The sequence below is a fragment of the Puntigrus tetrazona genome, unplaced genomic scaffold (genome assembly GCF_018831695.1).
Source record: "Puntigrus tetrazona isolate hp1 unplaced genomic scaffold, ASM1883169v1 S000000999, whole genome shotgun sequence".
In the NCBI taxonomy this organism is placed as follows: domain Eukaryota; kingdom Metazoa; phylum Chordata; class Actinopteri; order Cypriniformes; family Cyprinidae; genus Puntigrus; species Puntigrus tetrazona.
Window position 1 is genome coordinate 115,524 of NW_025048594.1, and position 9,429 is coordinate 124,952.

Consider the following 9,429-nt stretch of genomic DNA (forward strand, 5'->3'; position numbering starts at 1 on the left):
ACAGAGTTTGACTGTTTTTAACTACTTAACTAATGCTCTTATCTTTAATGTAGCTCATTTTGAAGTATTTTTTTGTATTTCATTCATTACTTATCTAGTATAATGGCACTTAGTGTGCCTCACCTTAAAATAGGGGCTTTTTGCAGCAGCTTTCGCTTACGGCCATACCACCCTGTTCACGCCTGATCTCGCCTGATCTCAGAAGCTACAGAGTTGGGCCTAGTTAGTACTTGGATGGGAGACTGCCTAGGAATACCAGGTGCTGTAAGTTTTTGAGTTTTTCACTACTTATCTAATACACTGGCCCTTAGTGTGGCCAAAGTTTGACCAGCTCTTTTGCTTTCCTTACTGCTTATTTAATTCAATTGCCTTTAAAGTAGCTGTTCTTTAAACAGAGTTTGACTGTTTTTAACTACTTAACTAATGCTCTTATCTTTAATGTAGCTCATTTTGAAGTATTTTTTTGTATTTCATTCATTACTTATCTAGTATAATGGCAATTCTAGTGTGCCTCACCTTAAAATAGGGGCTTTTGCAGCAGCTTTCGCTTACGGCCATACCACCCTGTTCACGCCTGATCTCGCTCTGATCTCAGAAGCTAAGCAGAGTTGGGCCTAGTTAGTACTTGGATGGGAGACTGCCTAGGAATACCAGGTGCTGTAAGTTTTTGAGTTTTTTCACTACTTATCTAATACACTGGCCTCTTAGTGTGGCCAAAGTTTGACCAGCTCTTTGCTTTCCTTACTGCTTATTTAATTCAATTGCCTTTAAAGTAGCTGTTCTTTAAACAGAGTTTGACTGTTTTTAACTACTTAACTAATGCTCTTATCTTTAATGTAGCTCATTTTGAAGTATTTTTTGTATTTCATTCATTACTTATCTAGTATAATGGCACTTTAGTGTGCCTCACCTTAAAATAGGGGCTTTTTGCAGCAGCTTTCGCACGGCCATACCACCCTGTTCACGCCTGATCTCGCCTGATCTCAGAAGCTAAGCAGAGTTGGGCCTAGTTAGTACTTGGATGGGAGACTGCCTAGGAATACCAGGTGCTGTAAGTTTTTGAGTTTTTTCACTACTTATCTAATACACTGGCCCTTAGTGTGGCCAAAGTTTGACCAGCTCTTTGCTTTCCTTACTGCTTATTTAATTCAATTGCCTTTAAAGTAGCTGTTCTTTAAACAGAGTTTGACTGTTTTTAACTACTTAACTAATGCTCTTATCTTTAATGTAGCTCATTTTGAAGTATTTTTTGTATTTCATTCATTACTTATCTAGTATAATGGCACTTAGTGTGCCTCACCTTAAAATAGGGGCTTTTTGCAGCAGCTTTTGCTTACGGCCATACCACCCTGTTCACGCCTGATCTCGCCTGATCTCAGAAGCTACAGAGTTGGGCCTAGTTAGTACTTGGATGGGAGACTGCCTAGGAATACCAGGTGCTGTAAGTTTTTGAGTTTTTTCACTACTTATCTAATACACTGGCCCTTAGTGTGGCCAAAGTTTGACCAGCTCTTTGCTTTCCTTTACTGCTTATTTAATTCAATTGCCTTTAAAGTAGCTGTTCTTTAAACAGAGTTTGACTGTTTTTAACTACTTAACTAATGCTCTTATCTTTAATGTAGCTCATTTTGAAGTATTTTTTGTATTTCATTCATTACTTATCTAGTATAATGGCACTTAGTGTGCCTCACCTTAAAATAGGGCTTTTTGCAGCAGCTTTCACTTACGGCCATACCACACCTGTTCACGCCTGATCTCGCCTGATCTCAGAAGCTACAGAGTTGGGCCTAGTTAGTACTTGGATGGGAGACTGCCTAGGAATACCAGGTGCTGTAAGTTTTTGAGTTTTTTCACTACTTATCTAATACACTGGCCCTTAGTGTGGCCAAAGTTTGACCAGCTCTTTGCTTTCCTTACTGCTTATTTAATTCAATTGCCTTTAAAGTAGCTGTTCTTTAAACAGAGTTTGACTGTTTTTAACTACTTAACTAATGCTCTTATCTTTAATGTAGCTCATTTTGAAGTATTTTTTTGTATTTCATTCATTACTTATCTAGTATAATGGCACTTAGTGTGCCTCACCTTAAAATAGGGGCTTTTGCAGCAGCTTTCGCCACGGCCATACCACCCTGTTCACGCCTGATCTCGCCTGATCTCAGAAGCTAAGCAGAGTTGGGCCTAGTTAGTACTTGGATGGGAGACTGCCTAGGAAATACCAGGTGCTGTAAGTTTTGAGTTTTTTCACTACTTATCTAATACACTGGCCCTTAGTGTGGCCAAAGTTTGACCAGCTCTTTGCTTTCCCTTACTGCTTATTTAATTCAATTGCCTTTAAAGTAGCTGTACTTTAAACAGAAATTGACTGTTTTAACTACTTAACTAATGCTCTTATCTTTAATGTAGCTCATTTTGAAGTATTTTTTGTATTTCATTCATTACTTATCTAGTATAATGGCACTTAGTGTGCCTCACCTTAAAATAGGGGCTTTTTGCAGCAGCTTTCGCCTACGGCCATACCACCCTGTTCACGCCTGATCTCGCCTGATCTCAGAAGCTAAGCAGAGTTGGGCCTAGTTAGTACTTGGATGGTAGAGACTGCCTAGGAATACCAGGTGCTGTAAGTTTTTGAGTTTTTTCACTACTTATCTAATACACTGGCCCTTAGTGTGGCCAAAGTTTGACCAGCTCTTTGCTTTCCCTTACTGCTTATTTAATTCAATTGCCTTTAAAGTAGCTGTTCTTTAAACAGAGTTTGACTGTTTTTAACTACTTAACTAATGCTCTTATCTTTAATGTAGCTCATTTTGAAGTATTTTTTGTATTTCATTCATTACTTATCTAGTATAATGGCACTTAGTGTGCCTCACCTTAAAATAGGGGGCTTTTTGCAGCAGCTTTCGCTTACGGCCATACCACCCTGTTCACGCCTGATCTCGTCTGATCTCAGAAGCTAAGCAGAGTTGGGCCTAGTTAGTACTTGGATGGGAGACTGCCTAGGAATACCAGGTGCTGTAAGTTTTGAGTTTTTTCACTACTTATCTAATACACTGGCCCTTAGTGTGGCCAAAGTTTGACCAGCTCTTTGCTTTCCTTTACTGCTTATTTAATTCAATTGCCTTTAAAGTAGCTGTTCTTTAAACAGAGTTTGACTGTTTTTAACTACTTAACTAATGCTCTTATCTTTAATGTAGCTCATTTTGAAGTATTTTTTTGTATTTCATTCATTACTTATCTAGTATAATGGCACTTAGTGTGCCTCACCTTAAAATAGGGGCTTTTGCAGCAGCTTTGCTGCTTACGGCCATACCACCCTGTTCACGCCTGATCTCGCCTGATCTCAGAAGCCAAGCAGAGTTGGGCCTAGTTAGTACTCTGGATGGGAGACTGCCTAGGAATACCAGGTGCTGTAAGTTTTTGAGTTTTTTTCACTACTTATCTAATACACTGGCCCTTAGTGTGGCCAAAGTTTGACCAGCTCTTTGCTTTCCTTACTGCTTATTTAATTCAATTGCCTTTAAAGTAGCTGTTCTTTAAACAGAGTTTGACTGTTTTAACTACTTAACTAATGCTCTTATCTTTAATGTAGCTCATTTTGAAGTATTTTTTGTATTTCATTCATTACTTATCTAGTATAATGGCACTTAGTGTGCCTCACCTTAAAATAGGGGCTTTTGCAGCAGCTGCTTCGCTTACGGCCATACCACCCTGTTCACGCCTGATCTCGTCTGATCTCAGAAGCTAAGCAGAGTTGGGCCTAGTTAGTACTTGGATGGGAGACTGCCTAGGAATACCAGGTGCTGTAAGTTTTTGAGTTTTTTCACTACTTATCTAATACACTGGCCCTTAGTGTGGCCAAAGTTTGACCAGCTCTTTGCTTTCCTTTACTGCTTATTTAATTCAATTGCCTTTAAAGTAGCTGTTCTTTAAACAGAGTTTGACTGTTTTTAACTACTTAACTAATGCTCTTATCTTTAATGTAGCTCATTTTAAAGTATTTTTTTGTATTTCATTCATTACTTATCTAGTATAATGGCAATTTAGTGTGCCTCACCTTAAAATAGGGGGCTTTTTGCAGCAGCTTTCGCTTACGGCCATACCACCCTGTTCACGCCTGATCTCGGCTGATCTCAGAAGCTACAGCAGAGTTGGGCCTAGTTAGTACTTGGATGGGAGACTGCCTAGGAATACCAGGTGCTGTAAGTTTTTGAGTTTTTCACTACTTATCTAATACACTGGCCTTTAGTGTGCCAAAGTTTGACCAGCTCTTTGCTTTCTCTTACTGCTTATTTAATTCAATTGCCTTTAAAGTAGCTGTTCTTTAAACAGAGTTTGACTGTTTTTAACTACTTAACTAATGCTCTTATCTTTAATGTAGCTCATTTTGAAGTATTTTTTTGTATTTCATTCATTACTTATCTAGTATAATGGCACTTAGTGTGCCTCACCTTAAAATAGGGGGCTTTTGCAGCAGCTTTCGCTACGGCCATCCCACCCTGTTCACGCCTGATCTCGCCTGATCTCAGAAGCTTAGCAGAGTTGGGCCTAGTTAGTACTTGGATGGGAGACTGCCTAGGAATACCAGGTGCTGTAAGTTTTTGAGTTTTTTCACTACTTATCTAATACACTGGCCCTTAGTGTGGCCAAAGTTTGACCAGCTCTTTGCTTTCCCCTACTGCTTATTTAATTCAATTGCCTTTAATGTAGCTGTTCTTTAAACAGAGTTTGACTGTTTTAACTACTTAACTAATGCTTTTATCTTTAATGTAGCTCATTTTGAAGTATTTTTTTGTATTTCATTCATTACTTATCTAGTATAATGACACTTAGTGTGCCTCACCTTAAAATAGGGGGCTTTTTGCAACAGCTTTCGCACGGACATACCACCCTGTTGGCGCTAGAGAGCACACAGGAAGTTGTTGGCTGCAGTAGGGAGAGAAGGCTCTCCTCCATTTTGTGTTAATTTTTTTGTCTTTGTATTTTGCTTTTTTCTTTAGTTAAAGTTAGTTTTTTGTTTGTTTTTTCAGTTATAAACCACCCAACAGCAGCATTTTTGCTTGCTGGAGGGTGGTTACGCCTTTTTTTTTTCTCTTTTCTCCTTTTTTCAATGGACGGATTAACGGCAAAACGACACTGGACTGGCACGAGGAACAAGCATGGCAAACGACTCTGGACTGGCACGAGGAAGAAGCATGGGAAACGATATTGACTGGCACGAGGAACAAGCATGGCAAACGACACTGGACTGGCACGAGGAAGAGGTACGCAAACGACACTGGACTGATGGCGAGACACGATGACAAACGACACTGGTCTGGATTACCGACAACGAGAAGAACATGGAAAAACCTAGACACAAGAGACAAGTTTGGCAGAAGAAGATATTTAAAGGAGGCGACTGTGATTGTGAATGTGGAGAATGTAAGTGAGGTGAGAGCTGTGGATATTATAAAAGCGGTGACGGATAAATGTGGAAATGGGAATATTTTGGCGTTAAGACCAAGGCAAGGAAAAAGAATATGAACTTACAATGGAAAAGGAAGAAGTATGTGAGGAATTGACTGATGGACTTTTAATAAAAGGGGTGAACTGCGTAGATAAAAAATTGCAAAATAGAGATTACGTTGTTTCCTTCATGCACCTGCCTGTCTATCTTGATGATAATAAAATTTTAGGGAAATTGGAAGGATGGGGGAGTTAATCCCATGTCAAATGTTAAAAGAAGATGCTACCTGGCACTGATATTGAGGACGGAACAAGGTTCCTAAAAGTTAGATTCCCAAAGAAGTGACATCGTTGCCATATAGCACAAAGTTGAAACAGCCGAGGGGCCGCAGTATTTTAGGTGATGCACAGCCATCAGGTGAAGACCTGTAGGCTGTGCATGAGCCCAGGACACCTGCTAAAGAATGCCCAGATTTTAAGTGCTATAAGTGCGAGGAGAGGGGACATTTTGCAAGAGATTGCAATGCTGTCAGATGCCCGGAGTGTCATGGAGTTTTAAATAAATGTGAATGTTGATGGAGGGAGAGGAAGGAGGTAGGGAAGATCGGATGGGCGGACAGGTGCATGAAGGAAACAACGAGGAGGAAAGACAAATTGATGAAGAACAAGAGGAAGAAGGACTACAACAAAAAAAGAAACAGAAGAGGAATCAGACAAATATAGAGGAACGTGAAGGAGAAAAAGAGAATGACAAAGACAAGGAACAGACAACAGAACAGGACACTCAGTGGACGGAAATGGAAATAGCGGACAGTTTTAAAACTTTTCTAGATGATGTGGAGAGAGATGGACAAGGAATAGAAGTTCAAAGCAAAGAAATGGACAGTGAAGAAGAAACAAGGACAAACAGTATGGGAAAAGACAGAGGGGAGAGGGACAAATAAGAAGGAGAACAATAAAGGTAAAACCAAACGTGGAAAATGCAAGGAAAAAATAATGACAAGTGCAAACAGGTATGAAGCGTTAAGAGGGCTGGAGGGAGAAGATGGAGAATAATGGTTTTAAGTATTTATTTTTCTTTTTTTAATGGTTTTTAGTTGTGTTACTTTTAATGCAAGGGGACTGATGGACATGAGAAAGTTTGAAAGAGTGAAAGAAAATGTAAAGGAGAAGATGTTATCGTTTTGCAAGAAACAAATTGGAAAGAGAGTGTGATGGTGGACTATAAAAAGAAATGGGATGGAGATATTTTGTATAACAATGGAGATGGAAGGCTTGGAAGAGGAGTGGCTTTTTTAATGAGAAAAAATGTTTTTAATTCAAGCAATGTAGTGTATAAAGATAAGATGGGGAAATGTATGGTGGTTGAAGTAAATTGTGAAGGACGTGAACTGATTTTAGCCAATGTACACTTCACCAACAGAAGAGAAAGAAAAGAAAGAGTTTTTTAATGTTTTAAGAAATATTGTAAAGAAGTATAAAGAAATAATAATGATGGGGGATTTTAATACTGTTTTTAGCAAGCAGGATATGGCGGAGGGAATGGTTTTTAAATCAGACACAGGGAGAAATGAATTAAAGGAACTGATGAGAGAAAATAACTTAATAGATGTGTGGAGGGAAATGAATGGAGGAAAAAGGAGTTTTCAAGAAGGCAAATAGTAGGGAACTTTATTTGTAAAACAAGAATTGATTATGTGTTATGTACAAGAAATGTAGGGAATTTTATTGAAAAAATCAGATATGAAGAAACCAGTTTTAGTGATCATAAGTTTTTACGTTTTAAAATAGATTGAGCAACATGCAAAGGGGTCCGGAGTATGGATTTTAAATACAGAGATTTTAAAGAATGAAGACTATGTTTTGAAGGTTAAAGAGGCCATTGAAAAGGAAAAGGAAAATGAAATGTATACAGAGGATAAGAGAATCTCAGGGAGAATGTCAAATTTTTAATCAAAAAATTTTCAATCAAATATTGTAGTACTTTTGAGGAAATGCAAAAGGTTCAAAGAAAGAGAAATAAAGAAGAGTTTGGAAATTGAATTGAATAAAGAAAAATAAAGACATACTAAAGATAAAGGAAATGGAGGGAAGACTGAAAGAAATAGAAGAAAAAGAATATGAGGGGGCGAGGTTAAGAAGCAAAGCTAAATATCTTGTGGAGGGTGAAAATGCACAAAATTCTTTTTTGATTTGGAAAAAGAAAGGGAAAAGCTGATATTATAAAGGAAATATGAGGGAAAATGGAGAAATTGTAGAAGGTAATGAAAATATTTTAAAAGAAATAAAGGATTTTATGAGGATCTGTTTAGTGCAAGGGGCGTGGAAGAGAAGGAAAAAAAGAAACTGCTGAATCAGATAAAAGCAAAAGTAAGTGAGGAAGATAAAAAGATTGCACCAAGTAATCAGAGAAGAAGAGATCGAAAGAGCAATAAAATGAACTGAATAAAAAAAGAGTCCGGGAATAGACGGTTTGGGAACTGAATTTTATGTATGTTTTAAAGGGGTTTAACAAAGATTTTAAATGAGGTTTTTAAAGAAATTTTTGAAAAAGAAGAAATTAATGAAAGAACGAGGATGGGGTTAATGAAGCTGGTATATAAAAGGAAGGGTGAAAAATAGATTTAAAAAAACTATAGGCCAATTACAATGTTGAACACTTGATCTTAAAATTTTAGCCAAGGTTTTAGCAAACAGATTAAAGGAAGTTATGCAAGCATAATTGAAACAAACCAACATACTGGAGTGAAAGGAAGGGATATAGATGACATAAAAATGAGTATAAGAGATACAATATGGTACATGAAGGATAAAGGTGAAGATGGATATATAATTAGTTTGGACTTTGAAAAAGCTTTTGATAGGGTGGAACACAGGTATTTATTTGAGGTTTTAAGGAGTTTTGGTTTTGGGGGAATTTTATCAAATGGATAGAGATTTTATACAAGGGTGCTTTAACAAGGATAAAATGTAATGGGTTTTAACAGACTGTTTTAAAATCACAAGATCAATTAGGCAGGGTTGTCCGCTTTCAGCTTTACTTTATTCACTTGTATCAGAACCATTGGGACTGGCTATAAAACAAAAAGAAGGAATAATAGGTATAGAAATTGACTTAAAACAATGAAGGGAAGGTTTATCAATATGCTGATGACACAACGATAATTGTAAAAGGAAAGGATAGTGTCAAAGAAGTTATGAATGTTGTAAAAGAATTTTGTAAAGGATCTGGGAGTAAAATAAATGAGGAGAAAACAGTATATATCAGATTTGGGAAAGCTATGATTTTAACGGATTGTTTTAATCTTCAAGGAAGTGGAACAAATTAAGATTTTAGGAATTTTAATGGGGAAAAATGAGAGAAAAGTAAGAGATGAAATGTGGGAGGAACTAGTAACAGAAATAGAGAGAAGGTTAAACTTTTGGAAACTGAGAACACTAAACTTAAAAGGGAAGGTTTTAATATTGAATGTTTTAATGGTTTCTAAGCTGTGGTATGTTTTAAATGTATCTGAGATGCCTTTGTGGACAGAAAAGAGGTTGAAGAAATGTTTTCTTTGACTTTTTATGGAGGAAAACCAGCAAGAATAGCATATAATACGATTTTAGGGGCGGTGAAAAAGGGGGATTAGGTTTAATGGATGTAGAACAGAGAAAAAATGCTTTGAGAGTTAAAATAGTAAAGAAATACCTACAAGAAGAGAGCAAATTTGAGTGGAAAAAACAATGAAATACTTTTTAAACAAATGTGGTAATTTTAACATGGGGATGGTATTTTATGGATGAAAACAAAATTTGATGACAGAAGGATTACCTGAGTTTTACAGAGAAATGTTTAGTGCCTGGGGAAAATTGAAAATTGTTAAGTGCCTCATAAAATTGTATACAACCTCAAAGAAGAGAAAAACATTTTAAATCAACCCCTGCTCTTAAATAAATAATATTTTAAAATGTAAGACAAAGAAACTATTTTTAAGAAATGGATGG

At 37.0% G+C, this 9,429-nt stretch overlaps 2 non-coding genes and 10 pseudogenes across 2 annotated transcripts; all 12 read left to right on the top strand.

Moving 5' to 3' along the window:
• The first annotated feature begins 154 nt into the window (after positions 1-154).
• Positions 155-271, top strand: LOC122340002 (annotated as a pseudogene).
• Positions 272-546: 275 nt separating this feature from the next.
• LOC122340093 lies at positions 547-666 on the top strand (annotated as a pseudogene).
• Positions 667-939: 273 nt separating this feature from the next.
• Positions 940-1,058, top strand: LOC122339985 (annotated as a pseudogene).
• A 273-nt stretch (positions 1,059-1,331) lies between these two features.
• Positions 1,332-1,448, top strand: LOC122340003 (annotated as a pseudogene).
• A 273-nt stretch (positions 1,449-1,721) lies between these two features.
• On the top strand, positions 1,722-1,839 carry LOC122340021 (annotated as a pseudogene).
• A 272-nt stretch (positions 1,840-2,111) lies between these two features.
• Positions 2,112-2,231, top strand: LOC122340029 (annotated as a pseudogene).
• Positions 2,232-2,503: 272 nt separating this feature from the next.
• LOC122340013 lies at positions 2,504-2,624 on the top strand (annotated as a pseudogene).
• Positions 2,625-2,899: 275 nt separating this feature from the next.
• On the top strand, positions 2,900-3,018 carry LOC122340069. Its single transcript, XR_006250119.1, has one exon. It is a non-coding gene; the product is annotated as a 5S ribosomal RNA (ribosomal RNA).
• A 275-nt stretch (positions 3,019-3,293) lies between these two features.
• LOC122339993 lies at positions 3,294-3,413 on the top strand (annotated as a pseudogene).
• Positions 3,414-3,687: 274 nt separating this feature from the next.
• On the top strand, positions 3,688-3,806 carry LOC122340070. Its single transcript, XR_006250120.1, has one exon. It is a non-coding gene; the product is annotated as a 5S ribosomal RNA (ribosomal RNA).
• Positions 3,807-4,083: 277 nt separating this feature from the next.
• LOC122339994 lies at positions 4,084-4,203 on the top strand (annotated as a pseudogene).
• A 272-nt stretch (positions 4,204-4,475) lies between these two features.
• LOC122340036 lies at positions 4,476-4,594 on the top strand (annotated as a pseudogene).
• Positions 4,595-9,429: the final 4,835 nt, after the last annotated feature.